Source organism: Erythrolamprus reginae, chromosome 2 (assembly GCF_031021105.1).
Source record: "Erythrolamprus reginae isolate rEryReg1 chromosome 2, rEryReg1.hap1, whole genome shotgun sequence".
Taxonomy (NCBI): domain Eukaryota; kingdom Metazoa; phylum Chordata; class Lepidosauria; order Squamata; family Dipsadidae; genus Erythrolamprus; species Erythrolamprus reginae.
Window position 1 is genome coordinate 46,893,253 of NC_091951.1, and position 13,119 is coordinate 46,906,371.

At 41.6% G+C, this 13,119-nt stretch overlaps 1 pseudogene; it reads left to right on the plus strand.

Annotated features, from left to right (window-relative positions):
• Positions 1–9,548, plus strand: part of LOC139160366 (zinc finger protein 420-like) — a 49,336-nt pseudogene extending 39,788 nt beyond the window's left edge.
• The last annotated feature ends 3,571 nt before the right edge of the window (positions 9,549–13,119 follow it).

Below are 13,119 nucleotides of genomic sequence, written 5' to 3' on the forward strand. Positions count from 1 at the left end.
CTTTGGATCAATGTATTCAAATGCTGATGTCTTCTTACCAGACTTTCCTGGCATTCATACTACAGTATGTGGTGACTAATTTTTGTAAAGTTCTTGTATGCATTGTAGAAGAAAGATTTCGCACAGCGATTTCTTTCTTACTTCCCAGCCTAATTGATCGACACTGAGTGATTTGCAATGGTATTCACAGAAAAGAAACCACTTTATGATTTGTGATGTCCATTAATTCTTTTCTTCTATTTCAAGTCCTTCGCAATGGAAATCAGAGATTCTGAGAGAAAGAGGCATCCGTCAAATCTCCTCCAAGAACAGATTTTCAGGGAGATCTGTCAGGGAGATCCAAATCAGGACACCTCAGGAGGTAATATAAGGTCCTTCCACTCCTTTGAGAATTCCTAAATTTCTCATCTTTTCTGTGTCCTTTTTTCTACAGCATCCCTCCTCCAATTTTACTGATTATGCTTTTTGAAATTCTGTCTCCCTCCCAGGGAAGAATAGAAGAAAGTTCTCTCTTTGTTTTGGGGGAGAAGAAACCAGGATGGAACCTCTAACTCAGGTAAGAGAAGAACATTCATTTACTAGATTCATCTTTTCCATTTCCAACAGGAAATCAGAGGATGTAGATAAGCACAGGTAGTACAGTCATAAGTGTGAAAAATGGGCATGTCATTTTTTCGCTGTTGTATAACTTTGATCACTAAAAACTAAAAACTTTTGTTAGTTGAGAACTACAGATAGTGTTTTCTACCATTTTGTCTTCAGCTTCCCCCACCCCAGCTGCCCCTCTGCCAGTGCTGCTGCTATGTGGCAAGGGACGTGGTGGGGCAGCGTTGGTGCCACCCCCTGCATTATCAGCCCCCACCGTCCATCCTGATCCACCAGTTCCACCACACCCTCTGCACCAGCAAAAACACATGATGGGAACCATGGCCTCCCCACACCCAAACACAGGCCGCAGTTCCTTCCAGGCACCATCTGGCCCCACGCACATACTCACCTACTCCAATGAAGGCCATGCCCACTGCCCCACCCTCCCTGAGGACACTCTGAATTCTGGCTTATCTTGGGGGTAGGGCTTATATTCCGAGCAGCAGTACAATCCAGCTTTGCAAAAGGCTAAGAAATGTTTTCCTCAGAAAACGTTCTCCATTTCCTTATTTACATGCCAGCCAATGGCTGACAATGCCAGAAGCTTCCTTGCAATCTGAGCAGGGACAGAGTCTCTGGATGTTGATGGCACATCACACAGATGGTTTAGCTCTCCCAGCACTTCCATGAAACTATTGGGCATGAGCAGCATTGCTCCTTCTCTGGACAAGATAAGTCATTTCATAAAACACTACAAAGAATCCCTTCATCTACAGAAACATTTCTGATGGGTTAATAATAATAATAATTTATTAGATTTGTATGCCACTCCTCTCCGAGGATTTGGGGCGGCTCACAACAGCAATAAAAATACAATAAATACAAATCTAATATTAAAAAAACAAGTTAAAACCCATTACTGTGGTCCCTCGATTTACGTGTGTCTGACTTTTGCGGAAAGCCTATACCACGGTTTTTCAATAAATAAAGAAATAAAAATAATAATTTTGAAAACCCATGGTATTTTTTTATTTTTAAAATGTATTGTAAAAAGCCGTATTTAAATAAAAGCTCCGCTTCTGCCCCAGCCTTCCCCTTTAATTCTTGGAGCATTGGTACGCTCCACTTGAAGAGACTTACTGCCACGCACTGCCGCCAATTTTGCTGCTGCCGATTTTGCTGCTTCAGGGCCCCTCAGCTGTTTGGTGGCCCACGTGTCTTCTGTCGGCCGCAGCGGCAGTAGGAGGCACAATTTGGGCAGCAGGGGCCAAGGCTCGGGCCCCTCACCAGACCCGTCTTCTTTCGGCGCCGGCTCCACTCGGAGAGGAGCCCTTTGTGGCCATGGGTGAGCCTCTGGATCCGGATGGGCGGCTACCCACCTGCAGCAGCAAAGGGGGCCGATGGTTCAGGCTTTCAGGATGCCAAGCCGCTGGGGCATCGGCATGTAATAGAGACAGCGCTTTCCAAGTAAGCGCTTGGAGGAGTTCGAGGTGAGGATGCGGAGGGTTCAAGCGGCTTTTTTTTCTTCATGGGGGAAATCAGACTGAGCAACCCCTCGGCCACCCTTTTCTTCCTCTCTTCAGCCCGGGACCCAGCTGCCGCCTCATCCGGAGGTTAGATGGCGTGGCACCCGCCCCGGGGTTTGCAAAAGGAGTGCCTCTCTGCTGGCGATGCCATTTCTCTTGAGAAGGCAGCCGCGAGAAATGTCGGTTTGGCGTGAATGGGGAGGATTGATGCCCTTTAAATTTAGGGCTTTTCTGGCTGGTGACTGGTGGGATTCCCCCCCCCCAACTGCCCTCATAAGGCTTAAAGCCAAGCCTTACTGCCGCCGATTTCGCAATACCCGGGCCTCTCAGCTGTTTGGCGGCCCACATGTCGGCCGCCGCTGCCAAGATTGTGTCTCCTGCCGCCACTGCGGCCAAAAGAAGATATGTGGGCCACCAAACAGCTGAGGGGCCCAGCAGTGGCAAAATCGGTGGCGGCAGCAGTAGCAGGTACGTGATCTGTATGGCCTCCTCTTCAGCCTCTGCCACCGCCATCTGCGCCCAAGAGCACAGCAAAGCCCCCAGATTGCTGCCCCGTTGCCCCTGCGCGTTCTGCCAGGAATGGAGGAGGGAGGGGGGACAAAGAAAGGAAGCATCTCTACTTCGCGGAAATTCGACTTTCGCTGGCAGTCTCAGAATGCATCCCCCGCGAAAATCGAGGGAACACTGCATTACTAAAAACAATCAATGCTACACAATCACACCACACTCAAATGCTACAAGTCAAAAGTGGGTGGATTAGTCCCCACATGCCTGGCAACATAAATGGGCGAGGAGGGTGGGGGCAATTCAAATCTCCAGGGGGAGTTGATTCCAGAGGGCCAGGGCTGCCACAGAGAAGGCTCTTTCCCTAGGACCTACCAGATGACATTGTTTAGTTAACGGGACCTGGAGAAGGCCAACTCTGTGGGACCTAATTGGCCACTGGGATTCGTGTGCCAGAAGATAGTCCCATAGGTATTCTAGTCTGATGCCATGTAGGTCTTTATAGGTCATTACCAACACTTTGAATTGTGTCCAGAAACTAATCAGCAGCCAGTGCAAGCCGCGGAGTATTGACGAGACATGGGCATATCTAAGAAGGCCCATGATTGCTTGTGCGGCCGCATTCTGCATGCTCCGAAGTTTCCGAACACTCTTCAGAGGTAGCCTCATGTAGAGAGCGTTGCAGTAATCGAACCGCGAGGTCATGAGGGCATGAGTGACTGTGAGCAGAGACTCCCTGTCCAAATAGGGCCGCAACTAGTGCACCAGGCGAACCTGGGCAAACGCCATCCTTTCCACAGCTGAAAGGTGATGTTCTAATGTTAGCTGTGGATTGAGGAGGATGCCCAAGTTGTGGACTCTCTCTGAGAGGGTCAATAATTCACCTGCCCCAGAGTAATGGACGGACAGATGGAATTGTCCTTGGGAGGCAAAACCCACAGCCACTCTGCCTTGTCAGGGTTGAGTTTGAGCCTGTTGACACCCATCCAGACCCTAACAGCCTCCAGGCACCGGCACATCACTTCTACTGCTTTGCCGACTGGACATGGGGTGGAGATGTACAATTGGGTGTCATCAGCATACTGATGACATCTCACCCCATGCCCTTGGATGATCTCACCCAGCAGTTTCATGTAGATATTAAATAGTAGGGAGGAGAGGACTGACCCCTGAGGCACCCCACAAGGGAGAAACCTCGAGGTCCACCTCTAACCCCCCACTAACACCAACTGTGATCGGCCAGAGAGGTAGGAGCAGAACCACTGCAGAAGAGTGCCCCCCACTCCCAACCCCTCCAGCCATCGCAGAAGGATACCATGGTCGATGGTATCGAAAGCCACTGAGAGGTCAAGAAGCACCAAGCCAGAGGCTAAACCCCTTTCCCGGGCCTGCCAGAGATCCTCCATCAGCGCGACCAAAGCAGTTTCCATGCTGAAGCCGGGCCTGAATCCTGACTGTGGAGGGCCTAGATAATCGGCTTCTTCCAAGGACCACTGGGGCTGGAGCGACACCATCTTCTCAACAACCTTCCCCATGAAGGGAAGGTTGGAGCCTGTATGGTAGTTGTTAACTACAACTGGGTCCAGGGAGGGCCTCTTGAGGAGGGGGTGCACAAGTGCCTCCTTGGCTCTAGTAGCCACTCCTCCCTCCTTTCACATATCAGGGGTTTTTCCAAAGCCCACCTGCCCATTGATTTTCTCAAGATACTGAGGGCCTTTTAATTGTGGATGGATTAATAGATCCAGAAGGAAGAGTATTTTGATGATGGTCGGCTGCCTGGCTGGCTGGGTGTTTGGAAGTTCAATTGATCCAGAAAGAAGCTGTGCTTATTTAACCTAAATGGCACTGAAAATCCTACAGAATCATTCAAGATAGCCACTTATCTTAGCGTGTATGTTTGCTTTGGGAATATCTAATTAATAGGAAATATCCTGCAGTCCGTCCTCATTCTGTTTTGTACTTTTTTCCCCTTTCAGGAGGGTCTTCTGCTCTTTAAGGAGGTGGCTGTTTATTTCTCAGAGGAGGAGTGGTCTCAGCTGGATCCTCACCAAAAAGCTCTGCATCGGGAAGTCATGCTGGAGAATTATAGGAATGTGGCCTCTCTTGGTAAGGGTTTCCTAGTCTCCAGTCAGAGAGTTCAGGAAGACATTTTGTAGTTAATGAGAGTAAAATTGAGATGAAAAAATTAACGCTTATATTTTAATTTTGCTTGTAAAGCCTGCCCTAGCATTTTTGCAAATATTTTTCAATTTATAGATAGTTTAGCCTGAAAACTGCAAACATTTTGGTATATTTGGTGTTGGATTACTAGTTTCAACATTTCTGAACATAATGAAAAGAAAATTGAACTGAAAAAATTGATGATTATTTGTTTATTTTTCTCTTAAAAGGGCCACCCCACCCCCCATTTTTTTCAAGCATGCCACTTTATACATTTTTCTAGGCCCCTATTTCTGAATATTTTCAATAACTTTGGCATTGATATACTAAAATGAACATTTCTGAACATAATGAAATGAAAATTGAACTGAAAGAAATGATACTTATTTGTTTATTTTGCTCAGAAAAGGCCCCCACCAGGCTGTGCTCAATTTTTTCAGTTTATATACAAATTATGCTGTTCATTTCAAAATTACATACTTGTTTTTAATAAAATGGATTTCTTTCATAAAATTAGTTGTCTGGCCATCATGGACTTGTTTTTCAAAAGGATATTCCAAATATTTTCAACCAAATCTATATAAAAACTGAAAATAATGGCACACAGCAATGCCGAGGGGTGTTGGCCCTTTTCTGAGCAAAATAAACAAATAAGCATCATTTTTTTTCAGTTCATTTCTATTTTTCTTATGATCAGGAATGTTTAATTTATTATATCAATACAAAAGGGGGGATTTTTTTGAGATTTGTACCCTAAAAAAAAATAAACTGAAAAAATGCTCCAAATCATGGGGGGTGGGGGGTGGATTTTTTGAGCAAAATAACCAAATAAGCATCAGTTTTTCAGTTCAATTTTCATATCATTATGTTCAGAAATGTTCAATCTAGTTTCCCAGTGAAAAATAATTTCAAAAACGTTGGAACTGGCAAGCTAAAAAAAAAGTAAAGTGGCAATGATTGCACACAGCAAAAATATGGTTTGGGCTTTCTGAGTGAAATAAAAATATAAGCACCAATTTGAAACCGTGGGGAATATTTTTCTGATGATCAGCAATGTCCAATTTAGTAAATCAATGCCTACGGTATTAAAAATATTTTGGATTTGGAGCCTAAAAAAAAAAGTAAAGTGAAACAGATTGCACACAGCCGTGGGGGTCGGAGGCGCTACCTCTGAGCAAAAGAAATAAGTTCAATTTTCATATCATTATGTTCAGAAATGTTCAACCTAGTATTTCAATGCAAAATGTTTTAATAATATTTTGATTTTGGAGCCTGAAATATATATATATTGAAATAATTGCACACAGCGGAGGGGGGGTCTTTTATGAGCAAAATAATCAATTTACCATCTATTTTTTCAGTTCAATTTTCATATCATTATGTTCAGAAATGTTCGACCTAGTATTTCAATGCAAAATGTTTTAATAATATTTTGATTTTGGAGCCTGAAATATATATATATTGAAATAATTGCGCACAGCGGAGGGGGGGTCTTTTATGAGCAAAATAATCAATTTACCATCTATTTTTTTTCAGTTCAATTTTCATATCATTATGTTCAGAAAAGTTCAAATTAGTATCCCAGTGAAAAAGGTTTTCCAAAAAGTTGGTGGAACTGGCAGGCTAAAAAAAATTTAAAGTGAAAATGATTGCATAGTCGGGGGGGGGGGGCTTATTTCTGAGCAAAAAAACCCAATAAGCATAACCTTTTTCAATTTATTTCTATTTTTGTAATGATCAGGGATATTCAAAATAGTGATCCAACACAAAAAGGTAAAAAAAGTTTGAAGTGTCATCCTGAACTAAATAAAAATGAACAAAAATGCACAAAAATGCTAGGAGCAGGCTTTTACGAATGAAATAAACAAATAAGCATTAGTTTGTCCTCTCAATTTCACTTTCATTGTGTTCAGAAAGACTGAAATTAGTATCCCAGTGAAAAAGGTTTCCAAAAAGACCAAATTTAAGTACCTAAAATAAACCTTTTTTGGTCCCAGTTGTATACGACCCGAACATTACAAGTGTGACTTTTTTTGCCCAGCCAAAACTAACCCCCCCCACAAAAAAAATACCCCTAAAATCATACAAAATCATAAAATTTCAAATTCCAGATAAGCAAGGGAAATTTTTTACAGGGTCTCAAACATGGCTTTGGGTCACATACGACCCGAACAGAACAGCAGGGTTTTTAATGTCATTAGTCCGTTCTTATGAAAAGCTCTCTAAAAAGACATCCCCTCCTCAGAGGGAGAAGGAAAAGTTCTGTTTTTCTACGGCTCTTAAGTAGGAAATAGATCTGTGGCATTCTGCGTAAATATATACTATTCAATTTGTTTTTATATTTATATTTTAACATTTTAGCGACAAAGTAATTTCTTAGTTGGAGGGAATGGCAAACTCCATCGTGCAGATTTCAACTATTTCGGCCGATGTGCTTCCATATCATTCAACCTTTTTGATTTAATGTCTGTTTCAAGATTTTACACCTCATACATAGAGATATTATAATTTCTATACCATGCCACTATAAGGATGCAAAAATGGAGTATATACTGTATAGAATTTGGCACAATACCTAAATGCAATTAAAATGACTTCTGACAGAGTGATCTTTTCCCCTAACCTTTCTCTCATTTTCATTTTTCTTTCTTTTTGAAGGTGATAATGAGAATTACAATAAAATCTCTGGAGAACCAATCAAAGCGTTTGGACAAGGAGTTGTAAGGAAGAAACTTGCAATTCAAACAGAATCCCAAAGGCAGGAAAGAAATCTGTCAAATAACTTGAAAAAGGAAAGCTCATTTTCGATTGTTGCTCAGATGCAGGAATTTACTGATCAACGAGGAAAACGAAGGAAGAAATATATTGGGAAAGGCGCAAGACACGTCAAAGAGACATTAGATGTGAATGGACCCTGTCCATCACAAGCCAAAGAAAGAGCCAATCTATGCAAAGGCAAAGAGAAAAATTGCATATTCACACTTTCTGAAGAAAATGAGTCTCCTGAGTCACAGAAAAGTTTTCACATTGATGAGACATCAAATAAATGCAATCAACATGGAAAGAAAAAAAGGATCCACACAGGAGAAAAGCCATATAAATGCAAGGAGTGTGGAAAGAATTTCAGAACAAGTGGTGATCTTACAACCCATCAAAGGATCCATACTGGGGAGAAGCCATATAAATGCATGGAGTGTGGAAAGAATTTGAGAACAAGCGGTGCTCTTACATCCCATCAAAGGATCCATACTGGGGAGAAGCCATATAAATGCATGGAGTGTGAAAAGAGCTTCAGAAGAAGCAACCAACTTATATGCCATCAAAGGATCCACACAGGGGAGAAGCCATATAAATGCATGGAGTGTGGAAAGAGCTTCTCAATAAGCGGTAATCTTACACGCCATAGAACGATCCACACAGGGGAGAAGCCATATAAATGCATGGAGTGTGGAAAGGACTTCAGAACAAACGAACAATTTATATGCCATCAAAGGATCCACACAGGGGAGAAGCCACATAAATGCATTGAGTGTGAAAAAAACTTCAGAACGAGCTTTGAACTTACATGCCATCAAAGGATCCACACAGGGGAGAAGCCATATAAATGCATGGAGTGTGGAAAGGACTTCAGAACAAGCAACCAACTTATATGCCATCAAAGGATCCACACAAGGGAGAAGCCATATAAATGCATGGAGTGTGGAAAGGACTTCAGAACAAGCAACCAACTTATATGCCATCAAAGGATCCACACAAGGGAGAAGCCATATAAATGCATGGAGTGTGGAAAGGATTTCAGAACAAGCAGTGATCTTACAACCCATCAAAGGATCCATACTGGGGAGAAGCCATATAAATGCATGGAGTGTGGAAAGAGCTTCTCAATAAGTGGTCATCTTACAACCCATCAAAGGATCCATACTGGGGAGAAGCCATATAAATGCATGGAGTGTGGAAAGAGCTTCAGAAGAAGCAACCAACTTACACGCCATCAACGGATCCATACTGGGGAGAAGCCATATAAATGCATGGAGTGTGGAAAGAGCTTCAGAACAAGCAACCAACTTATATGCCATCAAAGGATCCACACAGGGGAGAAGCCATATAAATGCATGGAGTGTGGAAAGAACTTCTCAATAAGCCGTAATCTTTCACGCCATCAAAGTATCCACAGGGAAGGAGCCATATAAATGCATGGAATGATGAGAAAGTACTCCAGCACACTCCATAGTCTTTTTTACCATAACATGATTCATCGACTGGAGAATGCCCAAAACAAAGATACATTTGAATGAGAAATGAAGTTAAGAAGTTAAGTAAAGATAATTAAATACTCTGTTACTTTGTCCAGCTTCTGTCCACCTAGCAGTTTGAAAACATGTAAAAATGCAAGGAGGAAAACAGGGACCACCTTTGGTGGGAAAGTAACAGCGTTAGGCGTTTAGTCATGCCGGCCACCTGACCACAGAGACGTCTTTCGACAGCGCTGGCTCTTTGGGTTTGAAATGGAGATTAGCACCATTCTTTGAGCTGGAAATGACTAGTGCATACGTCCGAGGGAAATCTCTATGTTTACCTTAATTCAATATCAGTTGTGTGGTTTTGTTCTAGCCATGTATTAAACTCTCTAGTTGCTTTACATATTCATAAAAACAAGATTTGTGAAAGGATTTGGAGGGGGCTTATTTCAAGGTGTGAGAGGCTCATGTTGGTTTGCAGCTGTCGATATTAGTTCTGGGTCAAGCTGGACAATAAAGAGACTGAAAAGAGCTGAGAGGCTAACTCAGTTCTTTTTTAACCCCTTCTTTCTTTCCATCTACATTCTTTCACTAACTGTAGCTAAATCTCTCTCCACCCCACCCCATCCTGTCTTGTCACCTCCATATCATCTCTTCAAACCCTTAGGAACTTCAGGTCTTGTGGTTGAAACATTTTGTTCTGTTTACTTCATGATAAAGGGTTTGATGAATCCCAGTATGGTTGCTCAGGTTGGTCCAGGTGCTTTCTTGCTTCTCAAAGATATTTTGGGGTGATAGAGGTAAGCCAGAAGAGATTCGACCTGTAAGAAGCGTGAATGATAATCTAGAAAAGAAAAAAGAATTATGTGTAGCATGGCTGAATAAAGGAGATGCGAGGGAAGACAAGATAGAAAGTGGACAGGAGTAACAAGCAAATTATGAGAGTAATTTAACTAAATAATAAGCAAACAAATTTAATAGTTGAAAGTTGCAGTTAGATTGAAAAGCTTACTCGGGTTTCAACCAAGGTTTAAAAACTTTTCTGTAACTTGTTCTTCCTGCCTATTTTTCTGTTCTGCTGTGTAGTTTTATGTCTCTCCTAGGTTTGTTTAACCTAGCTCCCTGAACACAGAGGAGTCACCTCTGACGGATATCCTCTTCACCTTTATACAGCCTAACTTCTGTTAAGAATCATGTTGCAATTAGCTAAAAAGTGGTGAGCAGGACAACTCAGTGAGTGTCGGTGAAATCCTAAGTTCTGAATCATGCATACATCACTCTCAAAGATGAAAAATTTCCTAGAATGATAAGGTCTGTTCTGTCCTCGTTACACATGACTTTGTATGCAGCTTGACATGCAACTAAACCCAACTACCCTCCAATAAAACAGATCCTGTGGGTATATCTGGATGCTTTATTAAATGAACAGGATGGGTGAAACTGGACAAATAGAAATACAGGTATTCCTCGAGGTACGAACCTAATGGAGCCTGTCCATTAGGTTCGTATCACAAAAAATGTGTCAGATGAAAAATAATAATAATAATAATAATAATTTATTAGATTTGTATGCTGCCCCTCTCTGAAGACTCGGGGCGGCTCACAACAATAATAAACAGTATATAGTAAACAAATCTAATATTGAAAAGAAGAAAAAATATCTAAAACCCCTTTATATAAAACCATACAACACAAGCATACCATACATAAAACTATATAAGCCTGGGGGAAATGTTTCAATTCCTCCATGCCTGGCGGTATAGGTGGGTCTTAAGCAATTTACGAAAGACGAAGGTGGGGGCAGTTCTAATCTCTGGGGGGAGTTGATTCCAGAGGGCCGGGGCTGCCACAGAGAAGGCTCTTCCCCTGGGGCCCACCAGACGACATTGTTTAGTCGATGGGACCCAGAGAATGCCAACTCTGTGGGACCTTATCAGCCACTGGGATTCGCGCGGCAGAAGATGGTCTCGGAGGTATTCTGGTCCGATGCCATGTAGGGCTTTATAAGTATTACCAACACTTTGAATTGTGACCGGAAACTGGTCGGCAGCCAGTGCAAGCCACCGAGTGTTGGAGCAATGTGGGCGAACCTAGGTAAGCCCACAATCTGATTCAATTTAGAAATTTATAAAATTAAATTCATTAATTGAATCAAATGGCTTGTTAAATTAATGAAATATCTCATTTCCTGCAACTGATCAGTTGTTTCCACCACTGATCAAATGATTCTGATTTCTGACAGAAATTAGTTGTTAGGAATATTGCCTATCTGGACTTCAGCAAAGCCTTTGATACGGTTCCACATAAAGAGCTGATAGATAAATTAGTGAAGATTGGACTTAATCCCTGGATAGTTCAGTGGATTTCAAGCTTGCTGAAGCATAGACATCAGAGAGTTATTGTTAATGGCGAGTATTCTGAGCAGAGACAGGTTACAAGCGGTGTGCCACAAGGGTCTGTTCTGGGTCCTATTCTTTTTAATATGTTTGTGAGTGACATAGGGGAAGGTTTGGTAGGGAAGGTTTGCCTATTTGCCGATGACTCTAAAGTGTGCAATAGGGTTGATATTCCTGGAGGGGTCTGTAATATGGTAAATGATTTAGCGTTACTAGATAAATGGTCAAAGCAATGGAAACTGCAGTTTAATGTTTCCAAATGTAAAATAATGCACTTGGGGAAAAGGAATCCTAAATCTGAGTATTGCATTGGCAGTTCTGTGTTAGCAAAAACTTCAGAAGAGAAGGATTTAGGGGTAGTGATTTCTGACAGTCTCAAAATGGGTGAGCAGTGTGGTCGGGCAGTAGGAAAGGCAAGTAGGATGCTTGGCTGCATAGCTAGAGGTATAACAAGCAGGAAGAGGGAGATTGTGATCCCCTTATATAGAGCGCTGGTGAGACCACATTTGGAGTACTGTGTTCAGTTCTGGAGACCTCACCTACAAAAAGATATTGACAAAATTGAACGGGTCCAAAGACGGGCTACAAGAATGGTGGAAGGTCTGAAGTATAAAACGTATCAGGAAAGACTTAATGAACTCAATCTGTATAGTCTGGAAGACAGAAGGAAAAGGGGGGACATGATCGAAACATTTAAATATGTTAAAGGGTTAAATAGGGTTCAGGAGGGAAGTGTTTTTAACAGGAAAGTGAACACAAGAACAAGGGGACACAATCTGAAGTTAGTTGGGGGAAAGATCAAAGGCAACATGAGAAAGTATTATTTTACTGAAAGAGTAGTAGATCCTTGGAACAAACTTCCAGCAGACGTGGTTGGTAAATCCACAGTAACCGAATTTAAACATGCCTGGGATAAACATATATCCATTGTAAGATAAAATACAGGAAATAGTAAAAGGGTAGACTAGATGGACCATGGGGTCTTTTTCTGCCGTCAGTCTTCTATGTTTCTATGTTTCTAATTTAATGCCAGTACTTTAAATACAATGCGATTTACTCAACTATAACATTGCCAAAATCTTCCCAATCAAGGAGCCCTCTTCTGGCCCGCCATGGGAAACACATCATATAAAATATTTATGTAAATAAAATGATTTTGAAGTTTCTTTGGCAAGGGAAGAAAGTGAGGATTCATATAAAAATGTTATAAGATGCAAGACTTAGAGGTGGATTTGGACTTCCAAATTGGGAGCTATATTATCATTCTGCAGTATTGACATGGATGAGAAAACGGATTTTGTTAAGAAATACAAGACTTTTGACTTTGGAGTGACATGGTTTATAAATAGGGTGGCACGCATTTATATGGCATAGAAGAAAAAAAATACATGCCTATTTCCCAAGACATTGTATAGGGTGTTGGGAAAGATTGAAAGCGAAACTGTTCTGTCCTGTGCTGGCCCCAATAATTAGATGTACACAAATTGTCTAATTTATAACAGGATTTAATATATATAAAAGTTCAAACATTAGAAAAAAATGGGGAATTAAAAACTAGGGAACAATTAGAAGAAATTGGAATCAAAATCGACTGGTGGGCGTATAACGTAATTAAATCAAAATATCAAGAAGGGAAAAAGAAGGAAATACAAATAAAAGAGATAGAATTAGATAAGATAATTTTAGGCCAAGAAAAAAAAATGATTT